Below are 23,392 nucleotides of genomic sequence, written 5' to 3' on the forward strand. Positions count from 1 at the left end.
TCTCAAAGCATTTTGGATCAGTTTGCTATTTTTTCTTAAAAACAATGTAATTCTACTGAGATAATTATCACTGGTTTCATAGGCTATTTTTTCCCTTTGGTAATTATCTCAAAGTATTTTGGATCAATTTGCTATTTTTCCCTATTTAATTTTTCCTAAAAACAATATAATTATGCTGAGATAATTAGTTAAACTAATTATTTGAGGTTGAGATAACTATGATGGGCTTCATAAGATTGGATTTACCTTTGATAATTAGCTCAAAGCATTTTCAAGCAATTTGCTATTACCCCCCTTTTAATTTCCTCTAAAAACAGTATAATTATGCTGAGATAATTAGTTAAACTAATTATCTGAGGTTAAGATAATTATCACAAGTTTCATAAGATGTGATTTACCTCGGAAATATTATCTCAAAGCATTTTGGATCAATTTTCTATTTTCTTCTTTTAATTTTTTCCTAAAAATAGTGTAATTATGCTGAGATAATTAGTTAAACTAATTATTTGAGGTTAAGATAATTATCAAGGGTTTCATAAGATGGGAGTTACCTCTGATAATTATCTCAAAGCATTTTGGATCAATTTGCTATTTTCCCCCTTTTAATTTCTTCTAAACATAGTGTAATTTTGCTAAGATAATTAGGTAAACTAATTATCTGAGGTTAAAATAATTATCACAGGTTTCCTAAGATGTGATTTACCTCTAATAAATATCTCAAATTATTTTAGATTAGTTTAATTATTTTCTCCTTTACTTTTCTCTCAAAAATAATGTAATTCTGCTTAATTAATTATGAAAATTAGTCAAAAAGTTACAAGATAATTTTTTTAGCATAATGATAGTCTAACACAGCTCTGATAATTATCTCATCTTAATCTAAACTTAATTAGTATAATTATCATTAATGTATGATTAAAATGAGTAATTTCAGTCCTAATATGATATAATAATTAATTAGCTTAGTATCCCTAAGCTTAATCACAATAATCATTAGATAATTTTGAATTAAGAGATGATTTTAGAGTATACATAGGTTTAATCTTAAATTAATTAAGAAATTTATAAATAGGTTAATCGAGCTTTGCTAATTAAGAAAGGTTAGTGCTATTTACCATTGATTAACCAACTAGAGCTTTGCTCTCTAGTGATTTCCGCATAGAGGTCTCTCTAGATGAGAGAGAATGTATCAAGGCTCCGAGTCTCTCCGAAATTGGGAAGCAAGGGTCATATTTATAGGTATATGGGCACTCATAGGCTGGAAAATGGCAGTAACTTGCATCCCAAGCAGCCCTACAACTCCAAAAACGCCCCCTGCTGCTAAATCTAGTCTGGGAAAGTTCATCATTACCCCACACAGCCCCCCAGATACACATAATCCATTTTTTGCTAGTTTGTTGACTTTTAATGATTAATTTTGGAATATTTGCGATTTCTAGAACCTTAGGATAAAAAGTCTTTAGCAGTAATAATTACTGAAACCATTCAATTTTACTTAACTAATTAAATTCATAGTGTGACCTTTCAGAGCCCGTAACTTTTCCAGATTTTATCGGAATTCGGTTCTGACAAATTCTAACCCTAGTAAAGCTTTGGTTACAGTTCCAAAAATACCTATATTTGCCATAGTTGGATCATTCTACAGTGTTTTCTTAAGAACCAAGTTAGTTTGATCAGACCTTGTATAATTTCTAAGGTTTTAGAAACTGGAAACCTTACAATCGTAGATGCGAAGACAACATTGTTCTTGGCTTCACAACAGGAAGTGGTCATAGCAGGTTGCTTCTTGCTCAACCATGATATGCATTAACTGCCGAGCATTAAACAAAAACCACTTGTGGACACTCATGTGTCGTAACAACCATCCCAATATGAGTCCAAAAAAGATGCAAATATGGCGATAATGATTCCCCCTTGGGGTAAACAAACCCAATATGTAAATTACCACTCAAGTAAAGAAAGGTCATTTTAACAACTTGCTAATGCCTAGACCATGTGCTATGCATAAATTTGTTGACCTATGAGACTACAAACTGAATATACAGCCCCATAGTGCATACATAAATAAGGCATCCAATAAAGAGTGACATCAACTAGAGAGATGTCTTCTAGATCATTATGCAAGGGGGTCTCTTCAATGTCAACATGCACAATATATAGTACGTGTAGTTTTTACTCTCCCCAAAGCAAGCTAGGTGATTGGGTTTCATGTCATGAACTTGCAACATCTCTTCATGGAAGTATGAGTATAAATTATAATTATTTTCTACACATCATCTTTCTTTTGCCAAACATGTGTAAAAGTCATGTTTTTTAATTAGTCTATTTGTTGATTAGGTGTATGGCTCACTCGGTGATTTGCTTGCTCAAAAATGTTTGCCCGGGGTTTGGTAAAACTCCCTTGAAGTTGTCTATACTCAATTCAATTTTTCCCAAGACAATATTTTCCAAGTCCATCTCCTCCTTGAGCTTTCCCCTATGTTCTAGATAGCAATGGGCCCGAGTCATCTAGCACTGGCTCTCGCTTTTTGCTAGTTTTTTTTATCAAAGTCCAACATTTTACTATAGTCTACTTCTCATGACTTTGAGATCTTCTCATTAATGCTTTGATATAATTAGGATTGAATTCCAAAGCTTCTGTATGATGCTCAACAGCTTCTTTGTATCGGTCAGTGAGTGACGAGAAGCAACATACAACCAAGTTTGAATGGCACATTGCACTTTTCTTGTTGCTAGTTTCATACTCAAATAGACTCTCTAATTCATTGCTGTAGCAAGCTGATGCATCTTCATATTTTCTTCAAGAATGTAAGGTATTTCCTTCATTCTTGGTGGCATTTGATTTTGGCAAAGCTCTCTGCTTTTGATCCTCACCAGCAAGGGAATCTTCAAAGCTTTGAGGTGCAAGGGCTGCTATGAAATCATCAGCATTTGCCCCAATCATCATCTTCATATTTGCAAAAACAATCTTCATCTCTTGAGGCGATGTCAATGAGTACATCGAGGAGCCAATCACGATTAGGAAGGCACCCCCAATATAAAGATCTCCTCAGTCTCCAATGCCTTCAAACCTCTAGAACCTTTGTAGATGTACTCTCTCTCTTTGTCTCTCTCTCTCTCTCTCTCTCTCTCTCTCTCTCACACACACACACACACACACACACACACACACACACACACACACACACACACACACACACACACACACACACACACGTGTTAAGGCTAGGCACAATCCCCCCAAAACTAGCACAAACCCCCCCAAAACTCGCGCACAACAAAGCACGCTCTTTTGAAGGGCTTTTGAACCTCACTCCTTCATGCAAATTTAGACCTTGATTGTAGTGTTGGAATAGTTAAAAATAAAATACATATTCTTCGCTCTCATCAGACCCCCATCATCCTCGCTAATATTGATGCTCGGGCCAACCGCAACCTGGCCTTCCAACACAAAGCACAATGCATCCCCCACCTCTTCCTCAACCATGGCTCCTCAATGCTCTTTTGATGGCTACCAAGAAATCTACCCAGCTAGCACAACTGGCGCCACAGGCTACCATAGAGATAATGTGTATGAGAGAGAGAGAGAGAGAGAGAGAGAGAGAGAGAGAGAGAGAGAGAGAGAGAGAGAGAGAGAGAGAGAGAGAGAGAGAGAGAGAGAGAGAGACTTGTGACTGCCAAAAATAGCACCTTTGTTTAAATTCTCTATTTTAGATACAAAATAAACTGGGGCCATACTGTTATCAAATAAATTAGGATGTAGAAGATCTAGGTATGGTGCAAGGGATGTAGGGGTAGTTGGCAGGCAAGCTAGGAAAGTTTTGCTATAATCAAGGAGCTTACTTGTGTGTGGATCCATATGCATGTGTGTGTGTGTGTGTGCGTGTGTGTGTGTGTGTGTGTGTGTGTGTGTGTGTGTGTGTGTGTGTGTGTGAGAGAGAGAGAGAGAGAGAGAGAGAGAGAGAGAGAGAGAGAGAGAGAGAGAGAGAGAGATAACTTCATATCAATAGAGTTGGCCCCCAAGTTGGGCATTCAAGCCTTTGAGATGGGAGATACTATAACTGCTGACACAACTTTCAAGGGACAACAAACCTTCATTACTCCCTTGATTGGGAAGTTGAGGCTTCATGTCCAAAGCTACGTCGACAAACAAGACTTTTTTACCTCTCTTCTCCACCATGAGGATGTTATCCTAGGGGCACCATGGTTCAACCGCATGGCTGCCAACATGAAGTTCTGTGAAAGGATAATTTACTTCACCTACAGGGAAAAGACCATGTACATAGATGCTAATGAGTCGGGGAACACCATATCCCTGGTAAAAATATGCTTGCTTATGATAAGTCAATAAAAAAGCTCTATTTTTGCGTATATGATTTTTGTTAGAGAATCTGTAAATGACTCTAATGTTTTCACAAGTAGCAATAAAGGGAATCAAGAGGAATTAGAGTTGTCTAATTTTCTAAATGGATTCCAAGATGTTTTCATTGATGACATCCCTAGTGAGCTACCTCCAAAACAAGGGGATGATGACCAAAACCTCCTTATTGAGTTTCACAAGCTCAATAAGAGGAGATCATGAGGCAAGTGCATGAATTGGTGGACAAAGAGATGGTGAGGCCTAGCTCCTCTCCATTCTATTCACCAGTATTTCTAGTGCAAAAGAAAGATGGTGATCCGAGCCTATCACAAATTTTTGTTTATCATATTTTGTTGGTTTTCCTTGCTTCTAGAGGTTTACAATAAAAGAAAGAGTGAGAACAACCTCTTGGGAAAATTTAAAAAAAATAAAATGATTTTTCCTTGACTAGTTCACCGGAGGTGAAAGGTAGAGGGAGAACCTAGTGGTAAAGGGAAGGGAAAATATGTAAATGTGAAAAGAAAAGATATGATGTGGTTGTGGAGCCATGCACCCATGATTCAAGGGTCATGAGTGTCTCATATCATCATGGCTTTGGAGCCATATGATGATTCAAACAAATGGGACCCAAGTGAAAGACTTGGTAAAGGAAGAAACCATACACATGATTTTGCTGAATTTTTAAAAAATACTTCCACTTCGATCCAAGAAAAGTTGTCTCATCAAAGTTGTAGCTGATGAGCTGGAGATTCTGGCCATATTTTTTTTATAATTTTTACATCTACGGTCTAGGAGATATGGCCAAAATGGTGGACGCCAGTTTTTTCAACTGTGGTGGAGACCACCCCCTCTACCTTTACACACACACACACACCCTTCCTTTTCCACATTGAGACCTTCTCTAAAATCAGCCATTAGTCTTCTCACCCTCCTCTCCTTCCTTCTCTCTCTCAAGCTCAAAAACCCATCAAAGTTCCTCTTCTAATCACCTCTCAAGTCATGCTTAATCTTGTTGTAATTCATAAGTTCTCATTCAACCCCTTCCTATTATTACTAGATATGTATTGATTTTATGTAGATTCTTTACATTTTAAAATAAGGAAGCTCTTGGACTCAAGCTATGGAGGAAGGAGTGAAGACAACACAAGTGATGATGGAGCTAATTGGTCAACAAATCACTTGAAAGGAGCTTCTTCATTGGTTGAATGTCCCTAATCAAGCTTCATTTGTACAAACTACACTTGGATCTTAACCTCACTCCTAATCACTCTCTTTCCTATATAAAGAGGCCTTCCCCTTTGTAATTTCAAGCCTCCCTCAGCCCCATTGAGCCTTTGTATCACTCACCATGAGCCCATAAGCTCATTCATTCACTCTATTCTTGCACATCCTAGAGTGTTCATGCTAGTAACCTCTCCTCCTCTTACTTATGTTAATTAAGAGAAATGTTTTATATGTGTGTGAGAATGCTTGATGTGATCTTGGCTAATCCTTGAGTGATTGTTTGGTGATCTATATGCTATTTGTGTTGGGAGTGTTTGAAGTCATCCATTCCTTGTACACACACTACGGTTAATGCTTCATTCATAGTGATCTCTCTCTCTCTCTCTCTCTCTCTCTCTCTCTCTCTCTCTCTCTCTCTCTCTCTCTCTCTCTTTGTGTAGCGGTCCTAGTCCACGCTTCCAAGACTAGGTGGTGCCCTCATCTCATTTCCCTTGTGGTGCAATGGAGTTTGTTTTGGTGTAGAGGCCGCCATTCCAAATTTCCTTCGTCATAAATTGGTGCCCCCACGGAGGAGTTCTCAAGTAGCGCTCTATCAATCCTATGAAGGAAGATCCATCAAATTCTCCGAAACTTCCACTATGGTCTCCCCAAGAAGCTCGAGAAAAGAAGCATCTTTATCAACAAACGGCACGTATGCGGGTAAAGAGAGTTAACTACACACACCCTTCTTTGCTTCAAGGAAAATCTTGTAGTCATCAAGTCGCTAGGTCAAAAAATTGTGTTGAGTGCTTTGTGGCTAGTGTGAAGACACTTCCTTTGAAGCCTCGACTTCAGGTGGTGAAAGCACTCTCAAACTCAGGAATTAACAAGTTTTTGGAGGGGGATCTACACATCAATGGGGTGCGGTATTGGCAAGAGGCTACATATGGTGATGCACTCCAACTACTACTAGCAAGAAGGCTCAAGGTGGTTGAGAGGGTAGCCATCGAACCCTATGAACTCTAGAAAGCTGAAGATGGTCACACCAAAGCTAGGCTAATCACTGGTGAGCAAATTCTTCGCATTTCTCAAATGGTGGGATCCAAGAGAGCTCAACTTCAATGAAGTGCTTCATGGAAGTTTGTAATTAATGCACCAATGAATAATCCCATTTTCTACAACTTTCAATCAGTTCAGAATATTAGGGTGAATGTGCGCATTGATAGAAAGATTTTTTTCCAACAAAGATTGGTCTTCTATTTTGGAGCTGAGAGGTTGAGAGAGATATTGATGTCCCCTGACCCTATAATATTTCCTATTTTGGAGTATAATGTATCTTTTGATGTTCACATCTTCATCTTGCTTTAAGCATACTCCATGAATCATAGGGATTTATATGGACCTTTCCAACCTCTTGCTAGACAAACTGTGCATATAATAGCTAGCACAAAGCTTAGGTTCCAAAACATCATAAGGGACTTACTAGGCCCTCGTCGTCTAGCTGAGATTAATGCATCTATCAATCCATTTATTCTACCCTTAATAAGATATGATTTGGGCCTAGACGTTTTCATCTTTGTGCTGTATTGAGAGGAAGGCAACCCACTTTTATGATGGCTTTCCCAAATTTTTTTGGGCGTAGTGGGGAAAATGCTGGGGATTTTTTGGATAACTTGGAGATGGCTTTCCTTGTCTCTGGGAGGGATGATGAAGCATTGAAATTGAGAGCTTTTCCTTTGGTGCTCAAAGAAGAAGCTAGGGTATGGTTCCAAGCTCTAGATCCAACCCAAAGAATTGATTGGGAGGGATTGAAGGTGGCTTTCCTACGAAGATTTCAATGAGCCAATTCGGCAGAAGAACTATGGCAACGGCTTCTGTCCCTTCATCAAGTTGACCCTCATGGTTATGCAACCTATGAGGAAGGTTTTTTGAAACTTTGGGGCCAATGGTCAGACTCACTAAACCCTGGTGAGCGAGCTCCCAATTGCCTCCAAAAGGATCGATTTATCTCAGGTTTGTACCCCTTGCTAAGGGAGAAGGTAAAAAGAAAATTTCCAAATGCTTTTGAAGATGCCTTAAGAATTGCTAGGGAAAAGAATAGAAAGATTCTCTATCAAGCCCAAGCTGGCCAGCTAGCTTTGGGAGGCAATATCACAACTATGGAAGCTTCTCACATACCTCCAAATGTGCCTAATGCACCAGACCTCAATAGAGGTCAACAAGAAGATATGCTCCAACAAATAAACAATCTCACAAACCAGCTAGAGGGGTTGAGAGTAAATCTTGTGCAGGGTGCAAGAAGGCCTATTGAGGGAAATGGTGGGAATCGGCCACCAATGCGACGTCAAGCAAGGGAAATGTTGTGTTACAATTGTGGGGAAATTGGCCACGGCATGTATAATTGCCCTCATCCCAGAAGATATGACTACCCTGTCAGAGGTCCTCGACAACAAGTAAGTCCACCCCGTGCTAGAGCTCAAGCACAAGAGCAACCGCAACCTCAAATTTTGCAGCCACCTCGTGCTCAAGCTCAAGCCCCTGCTACTCAACCAAATGTGAGCATCATAAGGATGGAGGAGGTCCTCAAGGGCAGAAGCAACCAGGAAGAAATAGCTAAAGGGAAGATGAAGATAGATGAAGTGGCTACAATGCCTATCAAACGTGTGTGTGTCCAAGAAGAAGTAGGTAAAGAAACAAGCAAGGATGCAAGCAATGAAGCAAGTACATCTCGGGCAGCTAAAGATGAAGCCAAGAAGAGAAAGACCCGTACTAGGTCTCAAATTGACATCTCTGATTTCCCTATGGGATCTCGGACACAACCTTATGACTTGACAGCTGATGTGAGTTCTCAAGGACCAAAGATTACTTGGCCACAACTACTTCATATCTCCCCAAAGCTTCGACGACAATGGTCAAAAATGGTGAGCACGAGGGCAAAGCGAAGTAAGCTAGTAAGTGTAATCAAAGCATATGGTCTCAAGGATATAGTGCCTTTGGTGGAGGCTCAAATCAAGGGACAACGGATTCCAAAAACTTACATTGATAGTGGAGCAGAGGTTTGTGTCATGACAGAAAAGCTAATGCATCAATTGGGTTTAGAGGTAATGGAATCATCAAACTTTAGGGCAAAAATGGCCAATAATGTCTCTGTCACTTGTGTGGGTGTAGTGAAAGCTTTGAGAGTTTCTGTTTTTGGAATCACTACAGAGGTTGATGCTTATGTGATGCCAGTAAAGGGAGAAGGATACCCCCTTATTTTAGGACGACCTTGGCTCATGGGTATAGGAGCTAGGCAAGATTGGGCAACAGGAGACTTGGAGTTGAGGCCTCGCATGGGTGGCCATAGTCGGAAGGTGGTTTATAACCTAAAGAATGGGCGACAAGAGAACCTTGAACTAGAGATGTCAGCTGATGAGTGGAGCTCAAGTGGATTCTCCTCATCTATGGACGAGGAAGAGAGTTCAAGTGAAGAGAGTGATAGCACTCTCGAAGTCATGTGCGTCACCATAAAGGAAACTACCTCATCAGAAGGCAACCCAAGGATCCAAATGGAGAATGTGTGGGATGCCAGCCTAGAGGAGATGTTATCCAAGGATATAAAGGAAGAAGAAAAGGAGGGTTATGTAAATGTTCTCAAGAAGCATGCATCATTGTTTATTTCTGATTACACTCACATTACAGGTGTCACTGCAGTGAAGCATCATATCCATCTAAAAGAAGGGAGCAAGCCAGTAGTACAAAAACTAAGAAGATTAGGAGTTGTGCAACAAAATGCACTGCTGTCTGAGGTGAAGAGACTCTTAGAAGCAGGATTCATATAACCAGTAGAAGATTCAGAATGGGTCTCCCCAGTAGTGGTGAGGCCAAAGAAGAATGGTAAATGGCGAGTGTGCGTGGATTACAAGCCACTAAATGCTGCAACAAAGAGGGACCACTTCCCTCTCCCATTTCAAGATGAGATTCTAAATGAAGTAGCAGGCCATGAGAGATACACAGTGTGTGATGGCTACTCTGGCTACTTTCAAATACGCATTGCAGAGGAGGACCAGAAAAAGACTACTTTCATCACACCATGGGGATGTTTTGCATTCCGAGTCATGCCTTTTGGTCTCACCAACGCTCCAGCCACCTTTCAACGATTCATGAACATGGTCTTCCAACCTTAATTTGGTAAGTCCATAAGGGTTTTCATAGATCACTTTTGTATTTACAGCTCCAAAAGTATGCATCTCGGCAAGATTGATGAAGGATTTACTCATTTAGCTAAGCTGGGTGGACAACTAAACAAGGACAAATGTCACATTGGGGAAAGCAAGGTTACACTATTAGGGCATGTAGTGTCCATTGATGGAATCGAGGTAGATCCTGAAAAGATAGAAACATTGCTAAATCTACCTTCCCCAACTTCCATCAAACAATTAATCTCCTTCTTGCAAAAGCTAAGATATTTGAGTAGATTCATACACTTACTCTCCCAAGTGATATTTCCTCTACAACAGCTGACTCGTCAAGAGACGCTTGTTTGGAGTGAAGAAAGTGAAGGGCATTTTAGAGAGATTAAAAAAATGTTAGGGTCACTCCCTATAATCCTCCAACCTTGTTGGGAAGAAACATTCTTTGTAAACCCAAGTGTGGGAGAAGAAGCCATTGGTGCTGCCCTCCTACAAAAAGATCCAAAAACATCCTTTATGAGGCCCGTGTATTTTGCTAGCCGCCTCATGGAAAACACAGAGAAGGCCTACACCCTGATGGAACAGCTAGTGTTAGCTCTCATGTTTGCGGTAACCAAATTTCGGCCATACTTGTTGCCGAAGAGGTTTGTAATTATCACTGTGGAGGATATGTTTCCCTATGCACTACAACATATGGAAATCTCTGACAAAATAGCAAAGTGGGTGGTGCGACTTCAAGAGTTTGATTATACAATACATGTTGAAAGAACAACTCGAGCATTCTTAGCCGACATTTTAACAAACAAGTGCTATGAAAAAGTTTTCCATTTGAAGAGAAAGGAACTTCCACCACCTCCAGCTCCGGAGGCTTTGGTCAATGCTTATAGCCTCTACTTTGATGGAGCATACAAGAGAACCAAGGATAAGGCAGCTGCAGGCATTGTGGTCTTATCTCCATTGGGAGAGAGGATCCATGGTGAAGGGATCACTCTAGAAGATGTCCACTCCAACAATGAAGCAGAATATCATGCTCTAATTCATGGCCTTTGTTGGTGCCTCGATAATTCAGTTAAGAGATTAAACGCTTTTGGTGACTCCATGCTTTTGGTTAGGCAAATGCAAGGTACATGGGCTTGCAAAAATGCCCGTCTCTCTACTAAAATGAGAGAAGCCAAAGCTCTTATGAGGAGATTTAGGGAGGCACAAGTACATCATGTGCCAAGAGACCAGAACAAGGATGCATACCACCTAGCATCATCAAAGTTAAATGAGTCAATAGTGGGAGCAGTGGCCATCAAACTTCCACTTCAGCAAGGCAAGGAGGACTTGGAAGATATTATGCACATTCTGGAGCAAGGAGAGGCTCCTAAACACTTGAATGCAGGGGAAAGGCGATGGTTAGCTAGGAAGGCTACCAGGTATTCCATAGTAAATGATGACTTGTATTGTCTAGGTAAGGATGGTGTGCTTAGGAGAGTGCCTTTGAAGAGTGAAATTGAAGAAATTTTAAAAGCTTGTCACGATGATATATGCGGAGGACACTTTGCACACGACGTCACTAGTAGAAAGGTTCTACAAGCTGGGTTTACTTGGCCAAGTCTTCATCGTGATGTCAAATACTGGTGTCAAACATGTGATGAATGTCAGAAAGCAGGACCACGACGGCTCATAGCTGAACCTCAGAACCCAATAAAGGTATATGGGCCCTTTGAGAAGTGGGGAATTGATGCCATAGGGCCTCTACCACGCACTCAGTCAGGTAAAGAGTACATCATCATGGGAGTAGACTACATGACTAGATGGGCTGAGGCTATGCCGACCAATAGAATTACTGCTAAGGATGTGAGTCAGTTCATCTTTGACCACATCTGTTGCCGGTTTGGCACCCCTCTTGAAATACTATCTGATAGAGGACCAGGGTTTAGAGCAGACTTGGTAGGAGAACTCATGAAGAAGCTAAATATTCAGCATCAACACTCTACTCCTTACTACCCTCAGTGCAATGGTTTGGTGGAAAAAGTAAATGGAATCATTTGCAAAATTCTCACCAAACAGGTACATGCCAGGCGCCAAGATTGGGACAAACACCTGAATGGAGCTCTATGGGCCTATAGAACCTCCTTCAAAACCACATTAGGGTACACACCCTTTCATTTGGTTTATGGAAAGGAGGCGCTTTTGCCCATTGAAGTGAAGTTAACAAGTCTTCGAATATTGGGTAGCCAGGTAGGCTCTCAAAAGGAGAAAGTACATCAAAGGATCATGGATCTAGAGAGGCTGCAATTGGATCGTGAAGAAGCCATCAACCACTATTCTCAAGAAGCAGAGAAGCGCAGAGAAAAGTTCAACAAAAAGCTAGCATCCAAAGACATCAAAAAGGGATCTCTGGTGCTTCGATATGACAATCGCTTCGACACTTGTAAGGATGGAAAGTTTCTTTTCCGATGGGAAGGCCCGTTCTTGGTCACCAAAAAGTTCAAAAATGGCTCTTACAGACTTCAAGACATTGATGGTAAAGTGCACAAGACCAGGACAAATGGATGGCGTCTAAAGCCTTATCACATCAGGATAAGGTCAGCTCAAGATCAAAGAAAGTAGGCTAGAGGCATAAATACCCCTAGCCAGGTTTGGGGGGGCTATGATCCGAGCCTATCACAAATTTTTGTTTATCATATTTTGTTGGTTTTCCTTGCTTCTAGAGGTTTACAATAAAAGAAAGAGTGAGAACAACCTCTTGGGAAAATTAAAAAAAAATAAAATGATTTTTCCTTGACTAGTTCACCGGAGGTGAAAGGTAGAGGGAGAACCTAGTGGTAAAGGGAAGGGAAAATATGTAAATGTGAAAAGAAAAGATATGATGTGGTTGTGGAGCCATGCACCCATGATTCAAGGGTCATGAGTGGCTCATATCATCATGGCTTTGGAGCCATATGATGATTCAAACAAATGGGACCCAAGTGAAAGACTTGGTAAAGGAAGAAACCATACACATGATTTTGCTGAATTTTTAAAAACTACTTCCACTCCGATCCAAGAAAAGTTGTCTTCATCAAAGTTGTAGCTGATGAGCTGGAGATTCTGGCCATATTTTTTTTTATAATTTTTACATCTACGGTCTAGGAGATATGGCCAAAATGGTGGACGCCAGTTTTTTCAACTGTGGTGGAGACCACCCCCTCTACCTTTACACACACACACCCTTCCTTTTCCACATTGAGACCTTCTCTAAAATCAGCCATTAGTCTTCTCACCCTCCTCTCCTTCCTTCTCTCTCTCAAGCTCAAAAAACCATCAAAGTTCCTCTTCTAATCACCTCTCAAGTCATGCTTAATCTTGTTGTAATTCATAAGTTCTCATTCAACCCCTTCCTATTATTACTAGATATGTATTGATTTATGTAGATTCTTTACATTTTAAAATAAGGAAGCTCTTGGACTCAAGCTATGGAGGAAGGAGTGAAGACAACACAAGTGATGATGGAGCTAATTGGTCAACAAATCACTTGGAAGGAGCTTCTTCATTGGTTGAATGTCCCTAATCAAGCTTCATTTGTACAAACTACACTTGGATCTTAACCTCACTCCTAATCACTCTCTTTCCTATATAAAGAGGCCTTCCCCTTTGTAATTTCAAGCCTCCCTCAGCCCCATTGAGCCTTTGTATCACTCACCATGAGCCCATAAGCTCATTCATTCACTCTATTCTTGCACATCCTAGAGTGTTCATGCTAGTAACCTCTCCTCCTCTTACTTATGTTAATTAAGAGAAATGTTTTATATGTGTGTGAGAATGCTTGATGTGATCTTGGCTAATCCTTGAGTGATTGTTTGGTGATCTATATGCTATTTGTGTTGGGAGTGTTTGAAGTCATCCATTCCTTGTACACACACTATGGTTAATGCTTCATTCATAGTGATCTCTCTTTCCTCTCTCTCTCTCTCTCTCTCTCTCTCTCTCTCTCTCTCTCTCTCTCTCTCTCTCTCTCTCTCTTTGTGTAGCTGTCCTAGTCCACGCTTCCAAGACTAGGTGGTGCCCTCATCTCATTTCCCTTGTGGCGCAATGGAGTTTGTTTTGGTGTAGAGGCCGCCATTCCAAATTTCCTTCGTCAATGGCACATATCACATGTGTGTCGACTATAGAGCACTAAGTCGGATCACTATAGAAAAAAGATTTTCCATGCCACGACTAGAAGATCTATTTGATAAGTTACAAGTTTTTGCCTGACAAATGCTCCAGCCACATTCAAACTCATGATGGACAAAAATCTTTAGGCCACTCAAATTCTCTTGAGTACAAAGTGACACCTCTAGGTTATCTTTCATGTTGTGAGAGAGAATAATATTTTTATTAATCAAAAGAAAAGTGAATTTTTCCTACAGGAGATTCAATATTTAGGTCACATTATCTCTCAAGATGGTATCCGTATGGATCCATCAAAGCTGGAGGTAATAAAAGCATAGCCTAATCCAAGGAATCTGCATGAACTAAGAACGTTTTATTGGTATGTGTGCATACTATAGACGCTTCATAGCAAAATTTTCTCAAATAGCAGGACCATTACATGACTTAACAAAGAAGAATGTTAAGAATTCATGGACTGCTAAGGAGCAAAATTCTTTTGACGAGTTCAAAGAGAAGCTTTCCTCACAACCATTACTCATCTTCCGGCTCTCTCAAAGCCATTTGATGATGCTTGTGGTGATTGACTTGGAGCAGTCTTGCTTCAAGACGGGCATGCCATAGCATACGAGAGCCGAAGGCTCAATACAGATGAATGGGTCTTGGGCATTTATGAGAAAGAGATTTTAGTTGTTCTACATGCCCTAGACACATGGAAGCACTATTTATTGGGGACTCCATTCATTTTACGAACATACCACCAAAGTCTCAAGTACTTTATGACCCAAACCAAGCTTTTCGACAAACAAATGAGGTGGGCAAATTTTCTTTCGCAATTTTATTTTCATATTGCTGGTAAGCACAATCAAGTGGCCGATGCACTTTCACAATGGCCAAGGGTAAATGTGGTGTTTATAGCAACTCACAATGATCTATCTTTTATGATAGATGAGTATGCTATTGACCGAGACTTTAAGTAGGTAATTAGAGCTTTGCATTAGGAAAGAAAAAAAAGAACCATTCACCTTGAAGGATGGTTATCTTCCAAACGGCAATAGGCTATGTGTTACTCAACCATACAATAAGAAAGTCAGGCCTGAATCTCATGCTTCTCCTTATGCGGGGCAAAGAGGGATTCCATGATCTACTCTTCGAGGAGTAGAAATGTATCTCTGTTGGTCTACCATGAAAAGTAAACATACAAGAGTATGTTTCAAAATGCCTGGTATACCAAAAATTAAAATTTGATTGAGGGAAGCAACTTATTGTTTCAGTTGACAGGCCTAGCAAGAAAACACACGATATGCCTATCAAAAAGACTATTGAGGCACATCAAACGGAAACCCTCTTTAGATCTCAATTTTTCAACTATCATGGCTTGTCAACATCCATAGTGTCAGACAAAGATCCTAAAATGAACAATAATTTTTAGAAGGGTCTCTTTGAGAATCTAGGAAGTAGATTAAATTTCTGTTTCAACCTATCATCCACAAACGGATGACCAAAGTCAAATATTTAATCTAATGATTCTTGAATCTACTAAAAGTCCATGTCCTGGAAGCAGATCAACGTTCTCAATGAGAGAAGTACCTACCTCTTATAGAGTATGCGTACAATGACATTGCACATACTTCTATGGGGAAATCGCCTTTTGAGGTTAAAGAGGGAAGATCCAAAAGTCCCTTACTACTTAAAGTATATGGGAAGATTTTCGTTGCTGATGAATATAGCCGAGACTTACAAGATTTTTTTTCAAAGATTAAAAAGGTTATATCCATCTTACAGTAAAGGAAAAAAGGGATGTTGCTAATAAGCACAAAAGAGCTTTAGCCTTTAAGAAAAATGATTGGGTCTTGCTAAAGTTTCTCAAGGCTCATCTAAAGCATACTAGCGGCAAGAATTCTGTGAGCCACCAAGAGTATTATGTTAAAAACAGCAAAAAGATATTACGGTCCTTTATTTTAAAAATTCTTAAGCCAATCAATGAGATGGCTTATTAGTTGAATTTTCTCAACCATTGGCTCATTTACAATGCTAACCATGTGAGCCTATTCAAGCCTTACAAAGGAGAGCCACAAAAAGAACCAATAATGAAGGATTTGCCAAAGATTGAAGATCAAGAAGAGGTGTTGCAATCCGAATCGATTCTTTGACACGAAGACATGGTACTAAGGAACGGTAAGATTATCAAATGATATCTTGTTAAGTTTAAGAATTATCCTTTTAAAGATGCTAGATGGATGCAAGGAACCTAGCTTAAGGATAATATGAAGCTTGTCAATGCTTACAATACTACACTAAAATAAGCAAATGAAAATGCATTTTAAATGAACAACGTTTTTGTCTTATAAGACTCATTCTCTTTCTTATTGTGCACAAAATTTAAGAAGTATGCATGCTTAGGATCATGTTTGTGGTGACAACGTCTCCCAAACACCAAGTAGAACTTGTCACTCTACTGTGAAAGTATGATATGGACTAAAGAGCAGACATGCTTGTGGTTGCTAAGTCTCTCGAGCACCAAATGGATTAGTCATCGATTCTGGAATGATGTCGTAGGGTCAAAAAGGATCCTCTTCGTAGGGTAAAAAAGGATCCTCTACCCACTAAGAAACATGGACTAATGACTAGGCTTTATCTTCTCTACCTCATAGTCGAGAACGACTATGATTTCAAGAGAGAGGTAATGTCATAAAATATAATATCTAACTTTACTAAATGATTTTCTAATATTAAATTGATCATTTAATATGAGAAGATAAAAGGGGAAAAAGAGTTAGGATATAGATATGTGCTTCTAGACCTATCTCAATTTGACCAAAAGGAGAAATTGTTGCATCTTAATAGGGGTCCAAAAGGAGACGGTCTACCAAAGAGCAATGTGCAATAATTGCTTTTAGATTTACCTTAGCAAGGGACCAAGAGGAGACCTGGTTACATCTCAATAGGGGTCCAAAAGGAGGTAGTCTATTAAAGAGCAACGTGTATCCAATGGAGCTTAAAGACCTTAGGGTTAGCTTCATTAAAAACCTCTAAAAGTTAGTGTTAAAAAGTCCTTTGACCTTAGGCAAACTAGGGCTAACCTTGAGGTGGCAACCCTACCCAAGCATGAGGTGCTTCTCGGCTTGCTAACTAAAGTGCTTAAATGTTTGTGGGAACCTTGCCCAAAGCTTGAGGTGATTTTTATGCTTAAAATTACTAAGGTTCTTGAAATGTTCAATTCAAAAATAAACTCTCAAGATGCATCAATGTTTCCATGCTTGAGTGACTAAGTGCTTGAAGTATTCAATTCAAATCAAATGACTTAAGAAGCATAAAAGACACATGCTTGATTAACTAAGTGCTTGAAGTATTCAATTCAAACCTTCAAACCGAATTAGTTAAGAAGCATAAAAGAAACATGTTCAAAAAAATTTCCACATGTGGCTCTCATGATGTGCTTGAATCCTATTGGATAGGCTTTAAAAGGGTCCAATGAGAATTTAGATGCATAAAAATGAATAATTAGGTTCTTTCTCTCAAAGAGGAAAAAGAGGATACATGTCCCAAATGATATAATTAAATATTATGAGAGAGAGAGAGAGAGAGAGAGAGAGAGAGAGAGACGGACCAAGCATGAGAGGGGGGTATACTCTCTCTCACACACACACATTCTCTCATTGTGTGGAGTGCAAAGTGCAAGAGCTCCATCTCCTCTCCAAGCTTGTTGAGAAGTGGAGAGCCTACACCAACACTCTTGGCTATGGAATGCAAATCCAACCAAGAACCATGCTTCAATGTTTAAGCTTGCCATCTTCTTCATCTTAATTACTATGCTATAATGATATGCTAAGCAAGAAGAGTGATGATAAGTGAGGAACTATTTCTTTCTCCTATGAATGATTCTTCTTCCTCTTCCCTACCTTCATTCCCCGCTAGGTCTCTCCACCTTCGAAGGTGGAGAGGCCTTGGGACTAAGGCTTGAGATAGTTAATGCTTTTTGCAAAGTTTATGTTATGCTCGTGATGCATGAAGCTTTCCATCTTCATAGCATCACCAAGGTCACAAGGAACACAAAGATTGTATTGTACCAAGTCTCTCTTGATGGGAGAATCTATAATATAAATGCCTTTTGGAGGGGGGACCGAATCCAAGTAAATCCGGTCCTCAACTATTGTCATGTTCGATAATACTCTCTCTCTCTTGCAAAACTATTGTTCATGCCAAGTTAATTAAGTACTATGTTTATGTTGCTACCATCAATTAAGCTCACCCTCTATGTTCTCAAAGTGATCTCACAAAAATGCTCACTCTAATTGTCATAATTTTGCTATCCTCAAAGTTCATAGGCCATTTCCATTACAATGTATCAATGTTGCAAGAGGTGTATAGCCTGCGACGAGTGATGAATTAAAAAAAATTACCCCCCCAAAAAAGCGTCCTGATCGGTTCCCCTGATCAGCTCCACCTACACGTACCTATGTTGGCCGATATTTAACATTAGCGGGGACTCACTCAATGGCACGAGCGAGTAACACTCTTCCATCGTCCTCATTTGCCAGTTCAACAATAGCTTTCCACAACCTTACAAAATCTGGAATGTGCTCAAGTGGTTTCCTTAAGACCGTACTTTTTTAGACATCACCATCCTCATGCTTAGCCGCTTGCATCCAAAGCTTGACAGAATTGGGGATCGCTTTAACTCCCCTTGTCAAAATGGCCTTCGCTTGATCAGGTGAAGCTAAGCAGCAAGCCAGCCAAACATCTTCATTTTTGGGGCATTCTTCACATCTTATCTCAATGAAATTTCTTGCAGCCTGATGTTTTCTTGCAACCTCCTCCAGCCTTGCTGATGCAATCCATCCTGGTGCATGTTTTGGGTTTGTCTGAATAACAGATTTCAACATAAGTCTAGCCTTTTTTATATCTATCACTTGTGATCTTCATACTCTTCAAATCTTTAGGGTCAACAATTGTAAGACCACTAACCGAGTAAAAAAAAGCTTGTCAAGTTTTGAAGAAAGCACGATCTCTATTCCTTGCCCAATAGCCGTCTAATCAGTAACAGGAGTTTGGACCCAAGGAGTTTCGGCACCACCAGCTGCCCTGCTCTTCGGATCAAGTGCTGAAATGTGTTCCTTTTCTTGCTTAGCCTTCTAAAGTGGAGTGATAGAGACATGTATATAGATCTCAAACCTCTTCTTCTTATTGCGATGAGAATAGTCTAATCTCTGGAATGCTATCCCATTCTGTAGCACTCATAGGTGGATAGCTTTCTCTTTAAATTTTCAAACTGCTCGATAATTTTTAAGTTTGAAGCTCTATACTTCTCCATCTCTTTCTTCAAGCGCTCTTTTTTGAGGTCCTTTCTTCTCAAGTCCATGCTCCTGCCAATACCCTCCCAAACCTCATCTGCTTCCTTGTCATCCTCATCATATTCACTAGTGGAAAACAAGCCCACATCATTCCCCTCAAACTCATCAGACTTCTGGTTTTCATCCTAACCCTTATCCTTTGCCTCCTCCTTGTCTTCTTCATCACCCGCAAAATCCTTACCGCACCTACGGCTGATGCCACTTGAAGATGTAGTGGCACCTCCAATCATAGTGACTACCCTATCAGGCAGATTAAGGGCATCACGAGTATGCCCAATATCAAATCGAGTAGTGAAACCCGTTGCACCTCACCCAAGATTGGCAACATAATATTGTGGGGGAAGTTTTGCATTGAGGGAATCAAGCTTTGAGCGTGGAAGTACAAAAGCTTGCATGCCTCTGACAACAGCAAGAAGAAGAGAAATATTTATATCAGGGAGGATTCCATAGCCTGCAAGTGTGTGGGAATCTTCCCTAGAGCTTCTCCATGCTCACAAGAATCCCTTCTCTATCTTGCACCACATACTTGAGGGGTTGTACACTTGAAGAGTCTCCATCGAATAAATATATACTCAAGGTTTTGCTTGCAACCTTCCCGACTTCTGGAATCTAGAGCATACATGCCAACCAAAGCATTGCATAGCTGGTGAAGACAGCCCAAGCTTTCTTGACAGTGTAGCGAATGTTGCTTCTTCCCTGGATTTATCAGCAGATTCAGCTGCCTTGTGGACTCAAAACGAATGACCCTTACAAGGTATACTCCCCCTACATCATGTGCGGTGCCTTTTCAATTTTGAGCTGTTGATGCTTTTCATGCTTAAAAATAATGAAGCCCTTTTTAATTTCATTTCAAAACCTCAGACACATGGCCGTTTGTGGGCTCAAAGAGACAAAACAACCTTCGGCTCACCAAGTAAATAGAGTGAAATCTCTTCCAAACTTGGTTGCTGAAGCCCACAATAAGAAAGATGAACATGTACACCGACAAGTGACTATTAAAAGCATGGATTTTCCTACAATTATCCTTGTTTTCCTGTGCATACACACACACATCTATCTCTCTATCTATCTATCCACGAGACCTCAAATATCTACTTTTGAAGCACACACAAAGAGAGAGAGAGAGAGAGAGAGAGAGAGAGAGAGAGAGAGAGAGAGAGAGAGAGAGAGAGAGAGAGAGAGAGAGAGAGAGAGAGAGAGAGAGAGAGAGAGAGAGAGAGAGAGAGAGAGAGAGAGAGAGAGAGAGATTTGGTTGCAGCCTCTTAATACGTAATAGGAGTACCCATCAAAGATCCCTCCTAGGCTTGAGGTATTGCATGCAAGGAGTAAGCTACAAGGTACTAAGAAGGAGAAGAAATTATGGGAGGACAATGGATGTTTGTGGATTAAGGCTACATTTGATCAGGATGGGATCAGATTGGGCAGGCGGAGGAGGATGGGTGCATTTATTTAGATACACACTCTCCCAAAGCTCAAGGTTGACCAACTAAACTATAGTTAATGGCAACAATACAGAATGTCATCATTATAACAATGAGTGAGTCAAGGTGCCCAAGATAGTAGTATATGGACCAAGTGGCAAAGTCAAGATGCCCTTGCATAACTATCGCTCTTAGATGGCACAAACTTCATTGTTGCGACTCCATGGAAATGTAGCCATGTGGAGTTAAAAAGGTTGTTTTCTATATATAGTATACATTTACTTTGGAGTTACTTTGTAGTTGACTTCTTTTGAATCCTTTCATTTACTGTATACCTTTACCACAACAATGCAAAAACTACCCATTGTGGTCCACCTTGCTCATGCACATCTCTCTCTCTCTCTCTCTCTCTCTCTCTCTCTCTCTCTCTCTCTCTCTCTCTCTCTCTCTCTCTCTCTCTCTCTCTCTCTCTCTCTCTCTCTCTCTCTCTCTCTCTCTCTCTCTCTCTCTCTCTCTCTCTGTGTGCTTCAAAAGTAGATATTTGCGGTCTCGTGGATTTTCTGTTTGATGTTCATATTAGAAAACATCCATATCGTGAATTTTCATATTAAGATTGAGGTTGTAGTGGAAGAGATCTTTGCGTAAGAGAATGCGGTGTTTGTAGGTGAGCTTGTAGCTGAAGACTTTGTTGCTCTTTTTGTAGATTTAGAGGCTTTGAGTGAAAATAACATGTCTGTGGATGATGAATGGGTCTTTGATGAACTTGATATTCAAATTGACCCTTCCTTGGAGGTTTATGTCTACAAGACTCTAAGCAGGATCAAAGCTATGAGAAGCTTACCCAATGCTTATGAGTTAAAAGAGCAAGAAATGGAACAACTAATGTCAAAAAAACTCTTTTCTACGTACTCATGAGGTCAAGGAAATCCATCAAGGAGATTTCTCTCTCATACAAGGTATATGCTTTGATGGGGATTCTCCTTTACAATTGACTTATGATGGTCTTGCAATTGTAGATTTTGGTGTTTAGATAGAAAATATGGCATGTATGCAGATCCTACCAGTGCTATCATCAAAAGAGCATATATGGTTGGTTTGGGATCCATCAGGGTTGTTGGTCTTCAAGTTTGGAGGCTCACAACATTCCCTTTGATAGAGACAAGGCACTTTTTTCAGTATACATAGGTGCAAGGAATAGCGTGGATGATTTTAGAGTTAACTTCATTCTATATACGATCTTTTTCTCACGTCTTCATAGCTTTATATAGATTGCATATCTTTCCTCAACGGCATGTGTGCATAGTCCACCAAGCTACGGTTGAGCATAAATGCTCAACAAAGGGTTGGGAAAAGATGACAAATTTTAGATTTTTCTCAATTTAATGCATTCCAAAAACAAGTAGTTCCATCTTCAAGCATGATGGGAATGGCTATGCAAGTACCAGAGTAGATTCAAGATGCATGTAAGCTACGAAGGTTGATCTGACTAAGGATGGTTCTTTGATTTTTGAAGATGGAAATCGGGTGGATAATTTTGGCTAGCAGTCTGGCAATCATAGAGGGGAGTCGCCATTCGAGAACGTGATGGGTACAAGCTGCAGGATAGATCCTTGGTCAAATAGCAATGTTCATGCATGATAAATGAAGATTCTAGATTGCAAAGTGGGTGGTTCTTCAATCAAGGGTTGTCATCAAAGATCAACAAGGTCAAAGTCAAAAGGACAAAAGGAGAAACAGGAGAGCTGATCAATGATAAACTATCACTTGTTGGTGGAAAAGAGCCCTCTAGGGAGTTTTGAGGTGGATTAGTAAAAGTCTTGTGTAAGGCTATTTTCAAAGGATTTTTTGAGCATGGAATATGTCTCCAAGCCATGTGAAGATGGTGTGTTTGATTGAAAAGGGAGGAATGATTGGAGAGCAAGGAAAAAGGCCATGCATTACACCTAAAGGAGCAATTGCTGATGAGGGAAATATGCTTGGTGGGAATTGGCACTCATTGAAAAGTAGTAATTTTAAAAAAAATTGAATGAAATGCTTTTCAATCGTGTACAATGATGACAAGATGGACTTCATGTGGAGTCATCACCATGGTGAAGGAAAGGAACGCCAAAGGAAACGAGTGAGCATGGATTAGCAATCATCGACGGCTCTCGAAGCCATGCTCGACACATAAGGAGGTGACATTGGCCAAATCAAGAAGAGAGAGCTCTGAATTGAGCTCACTATGAGCAATAGAAGAAGGATTGATTGGCACCCAAAGGTTAAAAGAAGAGACCAATAGCAGTGAATGCAATTGGGAGGGATGAAAACCCACATAAAAGAGAGGAGGAGGGATCAAGGCCTTTGAAGATGTTGATGAGGCCTATCTAGAAGCACCCACACCTATAAGTTGGACCTCAAGTGGGTTCGAGAGGTAACTATAGCCCACAAGTTGAATTAGAGGAAGAGCACATTGGAGAGGGCTTGGGTGCATGCAGGGAGAGGGCTTTGCACAATGTAGAGGGAGTTTCATGTCAAGAAAACGAGGAGGGCGATTTGAGAAAGGATGCCACTCAGAGAAGGCATGAGAGAGAAGATAGGGAAGGGAAGGGGCAACATGGGTGGATGTTGGTGACCAGTATCACACGAGCAGAGGGGAGGCAGACATGGCTCATTATCAAGTGGACAAGGGGGAGCTCAATGTAATTAGGAGAGTGTTAGAATGGCAAGCTGGAAGGAGCTCGTGAGCTAGGAAAAGCCGCCAAGCAAGGAAAGGAGAAAGAG

General features: G+C 40.2%; 2 pseudogenes; both read right to left on the reverse strand.

Moving 5' to 3' along the window:
* Positions 1 to 2,346: 2,346 nt before the first annotated feature.
* Positions 2,347 to 3,487, reverse strand: LOC147463103 (uncharacterized; annotated as a pseudogene).
* Positions 3,488 to 18,311: 14,824 nt separating this feature from the next.
* Positions 18,312 to 19,793, reverse strand: LOC147463104 (protein STABILIZED1 pseudogene; annotated as a pseudogene).
* Positions 19,794 to 23,392: the final 3,599 nt, after the last annotated feature.

The sequence above is a fragment of the Adiantum capillus-veneris genome, chromosome 2 (assembly GCF_014529385.1).
Source record: "Adiantum capillus-veneris isolate H3 chromosome 2, ASM1452938v2, whole genome shotgun sequence".
Taxonomy (NCBI): Eukaryota; Viridiplantae; Streptophyta; class Polypodiopsida; order Polypodiales; family Pteridaceae; genus Adiantum; species Adiantum capillus-veneris.